General features: G+C 40.0%; 1 protein-coding gene across 1 annotated transcript in view; it reads left to right on the top strand.

Annotated features, from left to right (window-relative positions):
• The window catches only part of LOC148075339 (sodium/calcium exchanger 2-like), an 85646-nt gene that overhangs the window by 38896 nt on the left and 31899 nt on the right, over positions 1 to 14851 (top strand). The window contains exon 3 of the mRNA XM_087795158.1: positions 13426 to 13476. The gene's annotated coding sequence lies outside the window, so the exon portion shown is untranslated. The remainder of the gene's footprint in view (positions 1 to 13425; positions 13477 to 14851) is intronic.

The following is a 14851-nucleotide window of genomic DNA, read 5'->3' as shown; positions in this document are numbered from 1 at the left end:
GGCACTTAAATTGAAAGTTCTCCCAAAATTCAAACTTCACTCATTTTCCATTCACTCTCATGTCGCCTAAGGGTTGGGAGTAATCCGTTCTTTTTTAGAGCTATAGGAAAAAATGCATGTTCATTTGAATGAAGCAGCTGATGAAATTATGTCACAACACGATCTGGAGCTTATAATCCATGTGTTTGTCTTCTTGTTTAGACTATTGTAATAGTTTATTTTCGTTTCTAAACAAGTAAGATCTGTCTCACCTGCGGTGAATACAAAACTCGGCAGTGAGAATTCTGACCTGCTCTAGTAGAAGAACTCACATTTTCCCGATCCTTAAATCTCTTCACTGGCTTCCAGGTTCTTTCAGGATCAATTGTAAAATTCTGGTTCTTACTTTCAGATCTATTCATGGTCAGACTCCTCCTTACATCAGTGATCTGACCAGCCTTACACCCCAGCTCGGGCTCTGAGGTCTGTGGATCAGAATCTACTTATGATTCCTGAACACGTTTCTGGACCAGAGGAGAGAAATCCTTCCAGGCTGTTGCTCTTAAGCTTTGGAACGATCTTCCTCTCCCTCTGTGTTTGATGATCTACTGACTCCTTCAAGAAACATCTTAAGACGTTTTTATTTGTGCAGGCTTTTCCCTTTTTCTGGGAATCCTGTGTTGGTCTTTTGTGTCTCGGCCTTTTATAGTATATATTATAACTGTGTATTGTTTTTGATCGTTAAAAATGCTTTGTGACCCTGGTCTAGAAAGGCGCTTTACAAATAACAATTACTTAGCAACTTACTTACTTTCTTCGGGTTTATATGGCTTGTTTTTCTTGAAACTTCACAAACAAGCGTAAAATATAGACTTGTTTATTTTTTCCAGAACAATTCTTTGCATCAGAGCTATAATACAAGATGGACATTACATACAAGCAGTATGGAGGTATATGTGTGTTTTTAAGTGTCTTTTTGGCAGAAGAGCGTCCACTGTGCGGCAGCCGCTTCATTAAAATGAATGTATATTTTTCTCTATAACTCTAAAAAGCAACAGATTCATCTGAAAATAATCCAACCCTTAGTCGACATGAGGATGAGAAGAAAATGAATGACATTTGATTTTGGGCGAACTGTCACTTTAATATCAGATGAACCCTAAACAACATCAACAACTATTAATTGTGATTGAAATGACACCATATCGACAAAAATGAAAGTTAAAGAGTAACAAAAGAGATTCTAACCATAAAAAAATAAAAAAATTCTCCAGACACAAAATCTTTCACACGTTTGTCACGCGACAAGTTTCATAATAACAACATTTATGTCCCAGATCGCATTCGTGAGCAACTTTTGTGGAGTTGACGTGTTCAGTCATCCACACCTTCATTTCCATTCCACTGTCATTAAACACCCAGACACGGCAGCTGCCGTCGTTCCGTCTGAGAGATGAAATAATTAAAGAGGCGCTTGAACGAATCTTCTGGGACGTCTCCAGAGCTCCACAGAGAAGACGTGCCTGTCGACTTTTGGGGGCTTTGGATGTAAACACTGATCAGCCCTGTCAGGAGGGGGGCACGGCCAGCATGACTTGGCAAACTTTATTCCTCAAGGTTTTTGTTCGAGCCACAAGCAGTACACGCTGATGAAACTGATAAGATATAGGAGGTTAGTCTGTGACAACATTTGAAGGTCTCGAAGGCATTCTGAACCACCAGAGAATGTTTTTTTGCAAATGAAAACAGATTCACACCTGGTTGGCGAGAGCAGCCGTCTGTGGAAGCAGGATAACGCTTGCGACAACTGGGAGGATATTAGACACCGGGGAGCTTCACCGGTGGAGGCGTGAGATGTTGTTGTCGGCCGTCATGCTTGCTGACTTTGGGCTGTAATATTTGTTTGAAAAGAAATAATGATTTGGGGAGATGGTCGCTGCCTGAAGGCCTTTTTGTGTCCAACAACAATTGAGATTTAACTGTAGACGAGAAGAAATTGTCTTGAAAGAAAAGGACTTGACAAACCGAGAAGCATTTCGGAATGTTTTTCGACTCAGACTTTTTGACCTTTTCATCATCTCCTCCAGGAATATCAGCAGGTTTTTTTTTTATTGCCTTCGGTGCAGAATTTATCATCGTATTCTTCGCTTGTGCCGCAAATCTCTCATCTGGCTTAGCAAAGCGTTTTCAGTTTTACAGTTTATATTCTTTCTTTTTTAATCTCTTCTTCCGGTTCTTGCATTTAATCCTTGATGGCAAGAATTCCTTTATTATGTTGTCATGCATTTTATATATGTCTTGCTTTAAGTCCCACCTACCCCTTTAATTTGTAAATCTTTGCGGATTTTTTTCTCGTACAGTTCGTCTGTTTCTTTGACCGTGGCTTCCTTTATCACCTCTTTCTTATTTCATGTTTCTGTGATGGAGTGAATGGGTATGAGTGCTGTGAAACTAGTTAATACGATGAAAGGTTTTCATTAGCCAAACTGCTGTAAAGCACTGAAACATGCATAGCTCATCATTCTGGTTACGACCATTCCTCTTCTCAGTTGTTAATGTATCCTAGTTTCTGCCAACATGTCACTGCAGGTCCACTTCCTCGCTGCCAGTAATCTTTGATCAATGGTGTCATGTCTGCGCCTCTCTGACATGGATTAAAGCGTCTTCGTCCTCGGGATCTGTCAGTGTTATGTTTGGAGCGTCATCCAGGAAGACGAGTGTTTTCCAAACCATGTTTCATTTTCTCCTGGAGATAAAAATCTCCTGGAGCCTCGGGGAAGCAGCTCAGCAGCCGAGGGATTTGGCATCCACTAGCTTGTCGTTCTGCGTCTCTCCAGTATCATCGCATCGTGCTGAGCTGCCTCCTAATCTCATCTGAAGCCTTTATCAACATCCATATTGGACCTGCAGGTTCAGGCAGACGGGAAGATCGTTTTCAATGTGCAGCTCAGCTGATTTAGGATTCAAACCATGTACTGATTGTTAAACTTAAATTCTGAAAGTATCATGGCAAAACACAATGGAAGGCTTATTTTAGCGAACATACAAAAACACACAGAAAGGCAAGATCAGGCGATTGTAACTGTTGCTGAAAGGTAACTGTTAAAATTCAATACCAGCACTGGAGAAAACTAAAAAAATCCTGTGAACTCCTACCTGTAGGCTGACTGAGGGGTTGTTATAGATAGTTAGGGAGTAGTCCTTTAGTGTGATGTCAAGCACTTGTCTGTCTCTTTCCAGCACGATTAAACAATTTATTTCTAAGTCCAATCGTGTTTTTGTTTGGTTAGAAAAGAACAGTTGTGGCGGAAATGTGTAACTTTAAATAATCTGTTGATCAGGAGTCTAATCAAAATTTCATGACATCTAAATAAGACGGGTGTAAACTAATTCAAACTACTAAAAAGCATAATTTTCAAAAGAACAACACAAAATAAATCATGAAAGTCCAGATGTAAGTAAGTAAATTATTTGTGTAGAGTGCTTTTCCAGACCAGCGTCATAAAGCGCTTAAACAATCAAAACAATACTCAATAAAATATATTCTAAAAGGTCAAGAACAACACCGAGACAAACAAGGGAGACTCAAAAAATCAAGGAAAAGCCTGCACGAATAAAAGTGTCTTAAGATGTATCTTGAAGGAGTCAGTTAAGTGTGTAAGTTAAGAGTGTAAACAAGACTAATCTTTCAAATACAAGTTAAATTCAAACCCATTGTTATTGCTAAGTTATACAACCACAGAGACAATTGCCTTGTTCAGAGAAGCGTTCATCTGTTGAGAGTCGTAGCTCACATGTTCGCCGCTGACAAACATCACCCTGATTCCATTATAGTCCAGAAGAACCACAAGAATCGATCTCCGTCTGCTTGTCCTCCTGAGACTCGCCCCTCCCTTGTGAATCAAAGTTTCATCTCGGTGTGTGAAATCGTCTCATCTGTCTCCCAAATGTCACTTATGACATGTGTCTCCAGGGGACTGAGCTCAGGCTGGCGAAGGAGGCGGAGTCTAAACATCTGTTTCGTTAAGATGTGTTTGTGGTTTACTCAGAAATGTGCAGTGAAGGAAACACCATCTATCTAGAGTTTAAAATAATTAGCCGCGTGAGACATCACGTCTGCCGGCACTCGTTAAAAGCTAATTAGAGTCGAGGAAATGAATCATTGATCGACATTGACCTGCACACAGAACGACAATATCTTGTTATTGAGGAAAACACAACAAAATTATTTTATTTACAAGCTTGTGATGCATCTAAAATCACTAGGAAACCAATTTGTTTCCATTGTTCATTTTCAAATGATATTACGTGATGATGATGATCATATTTACAATTCCGTGATCATAAAAACAAAGAGAACAAACACTTTTACAGTAGCCTGCAAATTTTTTTTATTGTTTCCTAGAAGACATTTTAATCTGTATTGTTTGCTCTGCATTCGGATCAAATGGTTTATAACTAGACCCATAAATACAAGTCATTAACCCGACCTCAATAAATGACAGATATACCACCTTCAACCAGCTGTTTTGTAGCAAGAACAGATTTTTAATGCAATCTGTAAACTTTCAAAAAACAGATGCAGGTGGGAGGGAATTCAATGGTGGAAATGCTTAAACGAGAAAGAAAAAAAATCAGTCCAAATGCTTGATGTACTTATTTGCTAAGCGTCTTGTTTAATAGAGGGAATTAAAGGCTAATATCATAAGTACAATTTCAAGTTGAAATGGTTTCAACAGAAGACAGTTCAGTTGTAACAATGTTTTGTTCTTTATTGTAGCTCTAAATTATGAGTCACTTATTCTTAAATAAGGATTTTTGTCCGTTTGTTTTAGAGCCAGTTACATTATATTATAGTAATGAGTTTGAAAACCCCTCGGAAAAGTTTATTCTATAGGTTGAGTATTTTAAACAAACCTCTAAAGATGTATTTTTATGCAATAATTGGCCTTTTCTTACTACCTACTGAAGAATTTCCAGTTCAATTAGTCCTTGTCTGTTTGAGTTTGACACAGCTTCTTGAACAGGTTTTGGGGGCTTTTACTAATGGTTAAATCGAAGTTTAAAAGTAGGTTTACTTGATCAAATTGAATGGTAGTCGCCAAGGAAAACGCAGGTAAACCCAACATGTCAGCGTGTTCTTTCCAGCAAAATCTTTTTCAAACCTGACTGGAAGTGTTTCATATACTGCTCTGTCAGCTTGGCCTTCGAGCCGGACCTCTGAGCATCTGAGTCCTAGTGTCAGACGTGCCAAAAGGCATTTTCTCTGGACATGGACTTTCCTGTTAATCAATGCTTTACATTACTGAGATAGAAAGAGTTTAAAGAAATGTTCTCTGAGCCACAAGAGGAAGCGATGAGATGTAGAAGACATTCTCTTCCCTCTTCTCTCTCACCTGTCCCATACATTTTTAATGTGCTGCTGTGAATCCAGGGAGAAGTGGCGATCAGATATTCTCCTTCATCTCCGGGCGAGAGAAGCCTCCACACCAACTCTCCTTTTGATCAACTGTTTCATCACCAACTAAACGGACATCCAGGAGTCGCATCGCTCGCTGAGATCCATACGGCCTGAGCTATGCTTGTGATCCTTTAGATTTATAATCAGACCAAAACCCTAAACACCCTCTGAGTGTTTCTCAGAGTTCATATCTGATCAATTGAAGTTGAGAATCCTTGCCTCTCCTTAGCACGACCCCACTTGACACAGATGTAAATGGACCTACAGAACTGGCCCGGAGCCAGGGTTGTTCATGTTGTTCTCACAACTCTGTTTCTGCCGACCTGCGCTTCAAAGTCCCCATTTGATTCCTGATTTAGGCATTCTTAAAGGAAGTGCTTCCTCATTTCTTGCTTGTGGATGAATGTGTATATTTGGTGAGTGAAGTGTGTCGATTGTGATTGAATACTATAAACCTACCGTTTATGTTGTCTCAGATAGTGGATCCTAGCAGGTCGGGGGGTTCAAACGTAAAGGCCTGCCAACATCAACAACCCATTATACAATCCATTACATGAATTCCAAAGGGTCTGTGTGGATTCCTGGAGCAACTCCAATGCAGTTCGGTGTGGACAAAAGGACTGACAATCTTTCTGTGCACCCGATTAGGCTGTTATCAGTTTGCTGAATGGCCTCTTTCAACAAAAATATGATCTTTTTTATGTGACAATAGCTGTCTATACATGCATCTGGGCAATGCCCTGTCCCACCAACACCATTTGAACATGGAAAACATTATGCCTTCATGGATTTGAAATTAGTACCAAGATAAGTTCTACCTTATGTATGTCATTTGATAGACACTCAAAGTAAAACCGCTCTTCCACATCAAAAGGAGACGGTTGATAGTGACCTTTTTAAAATGCGTGTAGTGTTTTAAAATAGTGAAGTGATCCAGGCATGTCCAACTGGGAGAAGACCTTGACCAAGGACATGTTGGAGAGTGTCCCTTACTTGGCCTGGGAACACATGTGTTCTTAATAATAGCTAGAAATGGAAGAGGGAAGTATGGGCTTCTTTGGCTCCCACTCCTGTGACTTGGTTATTGGACAGAAAAATAAGAAATCGGCTTTCAGCGACTGAGAGAGTAGTGCTTTTTATAAAAAGATGGTTTCTGAAAGCGTAGAGTAATGCATACAGTAGACTATTTAGTCCAGTATCAGACCCCTCTGGAGGAACCTGGTGGAATATTTTAGACAGAGGTTTAGGTAGATTGATCCATAAAATGTATTCCCTAGATTCAGTCCATGTGAAGGCGTGAGTGGTCTTTGACCACAGAGATATCCCTCTCCGGTGGACGTAAGTAAGTAAGTAATTTTTATTTGTATAGCGCTTTTCTAGACCAGGGTCACAAAGCACTTAAACAATCAAAACAATATTCAATAAAGTATATATTTTAAAGATCAAAAAACGTGACACAAAAGAGCCTTCACAGGAGACTAGATGAGCTTTGACACCAGTCTGAATTGTTCGGGATGATGAAGAGCCTGAAGGAGAGAGAGGCTGGAATAGAGCTCTGGACCACCCCTGTAATTGGGGAAGATGCCAAAGAGCCCGATTAGACAAGAGAGCGACTTAATTGAAGAGCTTAAAAAAAACTCAATAAGGAAAGAAAGTGAAATGACGTGGCGCCATAAACACAATTAGAGCTGATTGAAGCCGAGCTCAATTAGCGAGAGGGAAAGAAGGGGCTGGAACAAAAGGAGAAAATGAGTCTGTAGTTGAGTGTTTATGTAACCAGAAGAATAAGGAAAGCCCTTATACGCTTCACACATTCTTCCTGGATGATTGAAGCCACTGGAGCGTGACGCCGCCCGCAGCACTTCATCTCTGTTAACACTGAAAACCATTCATTCCTGTCCGGAAGGACTCGGGATAGAGTGAAATGATTTGCCAAGTGACAGGAATTCTCACCAATATATTCATTCAATAATTAAGATTTGCTTCTCTCACCCCAACACAGTGTAGACTTTTTAACCCCTCAATGGCATCCAAGTGTCTCCGTTAACAGCCGATTTAAAGTACGATATATGTCTGTCGTGCTTTTTTTTTTATACACTGTATCTTTATGAGATATCACAGTCAGCAGATGACTTCACCCCCTGTGAGGAGCCAAGGTCTAAAGCAGACAAGATGATATTGTTTATTTTATTAACGCAACCCTGATAGATAGACTATTAGTGTTAGCTTGTTCAACGAGGGTTGGTAAAGATGGCGTCATCTGTTCTATAAATATGGCACCAAGAAAAAAGCCATTACTAGCTTTAGGTCGGAGGTTGGCCGTGTGTGACTTATATAATATTTCTATATACAAAATGTGTGTGTTCACAATTGCCTTCACAGGATCTGTAATATATCCTGGATACTTAAAAGGAACTGTTCAGATATTTATTGTTACATTATCAAGATATTACTTGCAGCTATCACAAGAAACTTGCTATAAACTACTCATCCAGATGTTTGGAAATAGACTAACATAGTAGAAAACGTATAAATAATAAAGACAGGGATTGGAAAAAAATTGTAAAAATATAAAGAAAAATAGTTAACCAAGTGTTGTAAAATAAATGTAAGAATAATCGTCAAACAGACCTAGTTATTTACTCTCTTCTTTTTTTTTGGTTAATCTTTTTATCCATATATACGTGGGTGTTTTCATATTCTGTTGTACTGTCAAGTAATTAAACATGGCATATCTAACATGTGCATCATCAATAAGTTGCAAGTTGCAAACCCCCCCTAAAAAAAACAGATTCATAGACGTAGAGATTGATAGGTTCATGCAGATCACAGAAAGAATTTGTGTTTTTGTCAAATAATTATTGAGACATCAAATTCCTCAGAGCTACAGCTGGAGTCCAATAGAAAATCATATATATATATAAATATATTGGAATTAAATCTGTAATTGTTTCCTTTAATCTTCATTTCCATGCTGTGAGGGAAAAAAACAGGATCATCTCTCTTGAGTCTTCTCCTCGGTTTGTTGAACACAGCAGGCTAATAGAGGTCGACGTCACCCTAAGATCGGGTCTCGAGTACAGGGACTACAGTGGAGGTCAGAGGTCAGACGAAGGGTGACGATGCTGGTGGATGCAGGAGAACGAACGTCTCTCTCTCTCCACGCTTCAACTGCTGCTTGACAATTGACAAACTGATTCTGTGGAGGATCCTCAGTCTCTCTTAGAGTAAATCATTCAGAAATATATTTGGTGAAGACCTTTGTTAAGGTCTAAGCTGTCGCAATCATTTCACATTAAAAAAAAAAAGCGTACAACTCTTTTATCTTAATACGATCTCAAATCAACACTGACTCCCCCACACTCTTTTTATACTGACCTACACATTTCATATACACACTCACATCTTAAATATAATTGTTGTGTAACTCTTAAACACTATGTATTTTATGAGAAGCCAGATTAAGTCCCATCAGAATGCTAGCATAGCCATTGTTTATGGGTGATGGTTTGAGGACCCCTAACTCATCTTGTCATTTGCGACAGGCTCTGTAGGAAAAGGATCGTTTACAACCCCTGTGAGATTTGGTGATCAATGTGGAATTGGGACGCCGTATATAATATCGTAATAAAAGTAAATTACGCCACCATCTGTGCCGAGAAGATTTTGTGTCGCCAAGTCACGAACCGTGTGGAAATGGCTCCATTGGTGGGTTATAAAGTATCTGCTCTGGCCTCTTTTGTGTGGTTTAAATGTCTCTTGACGTGAGAGCAGATTCATCTTCCTAGTTTCTGTACTCTTACTTTCTACCTGTGCGTTCATGACTAAACCTGGAGGCGAGAGAAAAACTTTTGGTTTTTAAAAGGTGGTACATCCAGAAATGACTCACAAAGTGTCACAGCAAGTGGGTTTGTATGATGTTTGTTTTCTTTTCAAAACTTTTTGTTAAACATAAATTAACAACTTTAAAATGCTGAATTAACAAGATAGTCTGAAGTCACTTGACATCATCACAAGGTCTAGATGAATACTTTACCGACTTGATTTTCAGAGTTTAAAAGTTTTGTGTTGCAGAGGTACACAATCTCTCTGTTCCTCTCCTAGATACACAAACGATGTAGTTAAGAGCTGCTGGGCGACTAAGCCCTCCAAGGCATGACGGTAACTGCCGATTTTAAACTAGACACACAGTAGAAGTTGTGGTTGAGCGATTTAAGGAAGAATTGTTAAGCTGCCACTTAAGTTAAGACAAAGTACAACAGAAGCTAGCATGCACTTGCATCAGCATTAAAACCCAATGACTACATGTTGTGATTGTAGTGCCGTGTGATTGGCCTCGTTTGTGTTGCAGTTGACTGTGGTTGTGTTGCATTCTGAACCAGAATTGTGTAGCATTGTGTTGCATTAGCACTAGGGTTGTGTTGTTGATGTTTTGTGGACACATTGCATATGTGTTGCACTTGCATTGCAGTTATGATTCAGTTGAGTTTCGGTTGGTTTCCCGTAATGTTATGGTTGTAAATCGGTTGTGTTGTGTTTTTCGCAGCAGTTACGTAGCAGTTACTTTCTGTTGCTTTGATGTTGTGTTGTAGTTGCCTTACGCCTCAGGTCCATGATCCACTTCCTCGCCCCCTTCTGTTAAGCTGAATTTTTACATCCACCCTACTTTGATACACACATTCTGTACAGGCGGCAAAAGCTTCTGAACTAATTTCATATTTGTGCAGATTCTTATGTATTTTTTATTTTTTCCGAAGCTTCTCGTGTAAAACAGAGACAAACAATTTTGATGCTGCCAAAGACAAGATTCAGTAACAAATCATGGTTCTTCATATACTGTACAATCTGTACAATATATTTTAAGTTAAATATATTGACCATTTCGAGCTGGCAGCTCTCAGAAACAGATGTGCGCTGGTTTAGTTATTGTGTTACTTGCGTCCAACAGTTTACCTGGCGCACGATGGGGTCTGTCTCCTTCCTCACCTGCAGGTCGCCGCAGGGTCACTTTGGCTGATGTTCCCTTAGCGAATGCATAAAAGTTCCAGCGCCAATTGACTCGTCACGAACCGGTCTTTCTGGACGACAAGTGCTCTGCGAGTCCCAGTGTAATTGTGTCAGCTGTGATTTCTCTGCAGGGCTCCGTCCTCACTCCGCACCACTTTCCAATAAATTACCTCAAAGCTCTCCAGCCGTCCTGCCGTTCTGCCGCAGCGGCACCATATATCTGTCACGGCGCCTCAGTGCAGACCTGCTTCCACCTCCGCAGAATCATCCAATTTACATGATGCTATCACATTCATGCACCCACTTTGGCACTCCAGAATTTGCATTTAAATGACTGTAGTGTCGCACGTCCAGGGGTGTTTCTAGTGATGTGAAGAAACAGATAAATTACAAAAAAATAAGGAATCTAAAGCGTGATAAAATACATTTTCTGAAACTTTTGTTTATTTTATGCAGCGGTGAAGAACCTGCAGCTTCATGAGGGCTGGACGGCTAAACTCACTCACTAGGATGTTGCTTATTTGGGGCATTTTAATAAAAACATTTTTTTCAAGTACTCCAGCAAACACAGAAAGTATGTCAGTTTTAATTGACAATGTTCTGGTGCATAGAATTGTCTAATGGCTCAGTGGGCGACCCTCGTCATATAAACAGTAGCCTATTGGTTCAATTCCTAACAGTAACTGCGTGGCCCAAGAATCCATCCCAGCTACAATAGCACAAGATTCCCTTTAATGCAGCTCAGTCACTTCATATTTAAATAAATCATATTTCAAAACATGTAAGTACTCATTTGACTAGAAATGGGTTTTGTCTAGAATCGATCTGATACATTTAACAAACCTTTAAGACTGCTTAAAGAATGGAAAATACTTTTTATAATATTAATGATTTAATATTATTCTAAATTATTTTAATAGTACAATTTAAAGTATTGACCTCGAACATGTTTCCATTGTCTTTTTCATTGTATTTTTCTTTGTATTTTAATGCTGGATTGTATGCGAAGCTCATTATTACCCATTTCTACTTATGTAACTTGCAAAAATTCCCACCTCATGAATCTTTTAGTATCACCCTTTCTCATAGAGCACATTGTTACCAGCCCATAACTAGACAATAAGCATACATTTTACCAACAACATTTAATATAATTTAATGTAAGAGATTTTAATTTGTCATTGGAAAATAAATACTGACATTCTATTTAACAAAAATAAAAGAGGTGGAAGATAACCTTTCACAGCAGCTAGCACGGTTAGCCACTAGCTACGTTTACAATTGTAGTTCTTTAATAATAATGTATACAATCCTCCAATGTTGATTTTCATCTAGGCACTCTGAATTCCTCCCACGTTTTCTCCTTTAAAGCTGATTAATTCAATAACACGATTACTCCAGAACTAGCTCTATACTGACACGTTTTCCACTTGAAAAGATGTACAGTTCAATTGTTCAAGTCACTGTGAGGAGCAACTCGTTCATGGATACTATGAGCTTCACGTGTCTCTCCTCAGGATGTAAAGAAAAACGCTGACATTAACACAAACATGAGCAGTGTTGTGGTGATCTTTCTGAGCGTCGTTCCTCTCGCTCCACTTGCTCCAGTCAGATTAGTTACCCTTCCGGAGCAGAGGGTCATCGCTCCGACCATCTCCCACGGACACGCCTGCTCTGTCCATAAAGAGCTATTGACGTGGAGAACAGGTTCCATCAGCCTGTTAATAGAGGTTGCGACCTCCAGCTGAGGCCCGTATATTCATGACATTCTTTTAGCTCATGTTGCTGCTGCAGCAACTCGTGGCTTCCGATGTGCATCACCAGGTTAGACCTTATGTGACACACCAGTGTATCGATCTGAGCTCCTGGTTGTCTCTTCAGTGTGAGGACATGACGAGGAGACCAGGAAATATTTTGTCGAAATGTTAAGAATAGTGTAGTTCAAATTCTTGGAAGGAGGAGTAGTCATCTTCTTGACAGCTAGGTTCAAGCTTGAGGCGACTCCTGGAGACTTTTTCTCCAACAATCCGGAAATATAAGTAGGTTATTTGATTTCCATTTTTTTTTAATATTAGGCCCACCATATTATAAAGTTTGTTGTTATACTACAGGGTCTTGCAAAGTAATACTACAGGACTCACAGAGTAATACTACAGGCCTCAAAGAGTAATACTACACAGCCTCACAATGTAGTATATCAGGGCCTCGCAAAGTAATACTACAGGGCCTCGCGGAGTACTGCTAGCAAGCCTCAGAGAGTAATACTACTGCGCCTTGCAGAGTACTAATATGTCTTTGTAGCTCACCATAACTTACAGTCTACCCCATAAAACTGGTTCAAGGTCAGTAATTACAACCATACATATTCAGAAAGAGGTTTATAAGCCAATTTTTTGGGAAATTGAAGGATTTTCACTCTGCCTTATAGTCAGAAATATACCGTTTTTTGAATGACTGAGCCCAGACTTTAGATCCACAAGAATAAATAAGTTGAATAAAGTTAATGGAAGATGGGTTTTGCATTCGCAAAAAAGATGAGAAAAAAACGGTGGAAGCAGAGGAGAAGAGTAACGTCGAGGCAGTGCAATTTTTTTCTTTCCTTTATTATTATTATTAATGTTTTGAAATCCTCCGGCAGGGATGCTAATGGAGCAATAACTGTATCGACTTGTTAATATTGTCTCCTGTGGTGAGAATAACAGAATGAACCAGTCCTCTTTGTGTCCACACATTCGTCTCTCACGCTCAGTTTTGAGTCTCCTCTTTATATTTGTCTCTCTCATTTCCTGAGTGTGTTATGCTCCTCTCTGAGTCTTTATCTGCTGCCTCTGTTGTCGCCATCAGTCGTGATCCATATTCACGATTTGTTCTTCCGCTGCCAGATCTGCTTTCCTGCGTGACGTCTCTCAGCATGATGTCCTGGCTGTGAAAGGCATAACAAGATCATGGTTTAAAAATGCTCTTCCTTGTCTCCGCAGCCCTGACGGTGAATCTATGAGGATCCAGCGCCGACACACCAGAGACTAGTGGTGAGTTTCAAACCTGTCAAACCTTGCTCTCCGAGTCATTGCTCTTCCCGTTCTGGCTCCGACTCGAGCTCTGATGCGTGTCGCAGTGAATAGAATCAAGAACCACAAGTGTGTTTCCATCGCATAATTGTTCAGAGCTCAACAGTGAGTTTTCCGAACAATTTCTCATGTTGGGGCTTCAATACAAAACTGACATTACAGTGTGGAGGTATTTTGAGTGTCTCTTAGGACGAGGAGGTCGGAGAAAAGTGAGCACTGGTTGCGACCGCTGGGGTACGAGTAGCTCAACAAGTGTCGCCTACAATTAATGTTTCCGTGAACACTCCTTGAAAGTCATCACTAAAATGACTGAGAACGTAAAACTGTGATGTTGTTATAGCGGAATAAAGTTCTCCATTGGATACAGATCACTGGGCTGAACGGCTGGAAGAGAAGCAGCAAAGCATTGTGGGTAACAGGGCCGAATCATTAATCCTTAGTTCCATGAAGATTGGGGAAACTATGATAAATGGTCGCAGTTAAGGTCGTAACTTAACTTCAACTTTGGTGTGTGTGTGTGAGGGAGAGAGGGAGGTTTGCGAGGCACACACTTGTGTGTGTATGGGTGTGTGTGTAAGAGGAGGCCAGATAATTTGTTTAACATGTTTGTAATTGTTTCTTTTTGAGTGTAAGAATCCAGCCGGTGCTTAATTGCCTGTCATGTATAGAAATTAGCATTTATAGTGTGTGTGTGTGTGTGTGTGTAATCTTAGCCCTGTTAATACATTTTATCTCTAACTGGATGATAAAGCTTGGAGCTCAGACAGTCAATTAATTCTAACACACTTAATGCGCGCACATGAACACTGAAATACACACAGAACCCTTTTGTTGATGGGTAAATGTGTACTGCACACGTTCGTGCACAAATCCACACGGGACACACAAACACGCACACCTCAGTTCACCTGCATCTAAAAATTCATCTATCAGTGTCACATGTGTGAGACAGCGGCGTCCATCACGCTGAAGACCGGGGCTCATTATCTGCTCAACGTTCTCTGCCGTCGGCTTCATCTGCGTATTTAACTTCTTCATTAGAAACTCCTTATTGTCTAATGAAATCACCGTGTATGAACACAGATTTTAATCAAAAGGTTTCATATCTCAGACGACCCACCGTCAACAGCTCTTGAACACAGACAGAAATAATGATGAACCAAGAGAGATGGAGTGGGATGGAACGCAAATAATATTTCTTCTCTTCCTTCAACATCTGAGGTTATCACAGAAAGTCGTCCACCTTCCTCTGGTCACCTCCATTGCCAGGATCTTTTTTTTAACCTCAGGGCACGAGACAGAAGAAATTAAAGGTGGCCTAAATATAATTAAAACT

This window comes from Callionymus lyra, chromosome 7 (genome assembly GCF_982586985.1).
Source record: "Callionymus lyra chromosome 7, fCalLyr1.hap1.1, whole genome shotgun sequence".
Taxonomy (NCBI): Eukaryota; Metazoa; Chordata; class Actinopteri; order Syngnathiformes; family Callionymidae; genus Callionymus; species Callionymus lyra.
Note: the sequence above shows the minus strand (reverse complement) of the source record. Positions and strands in the feature narration are given on the sequence as shown.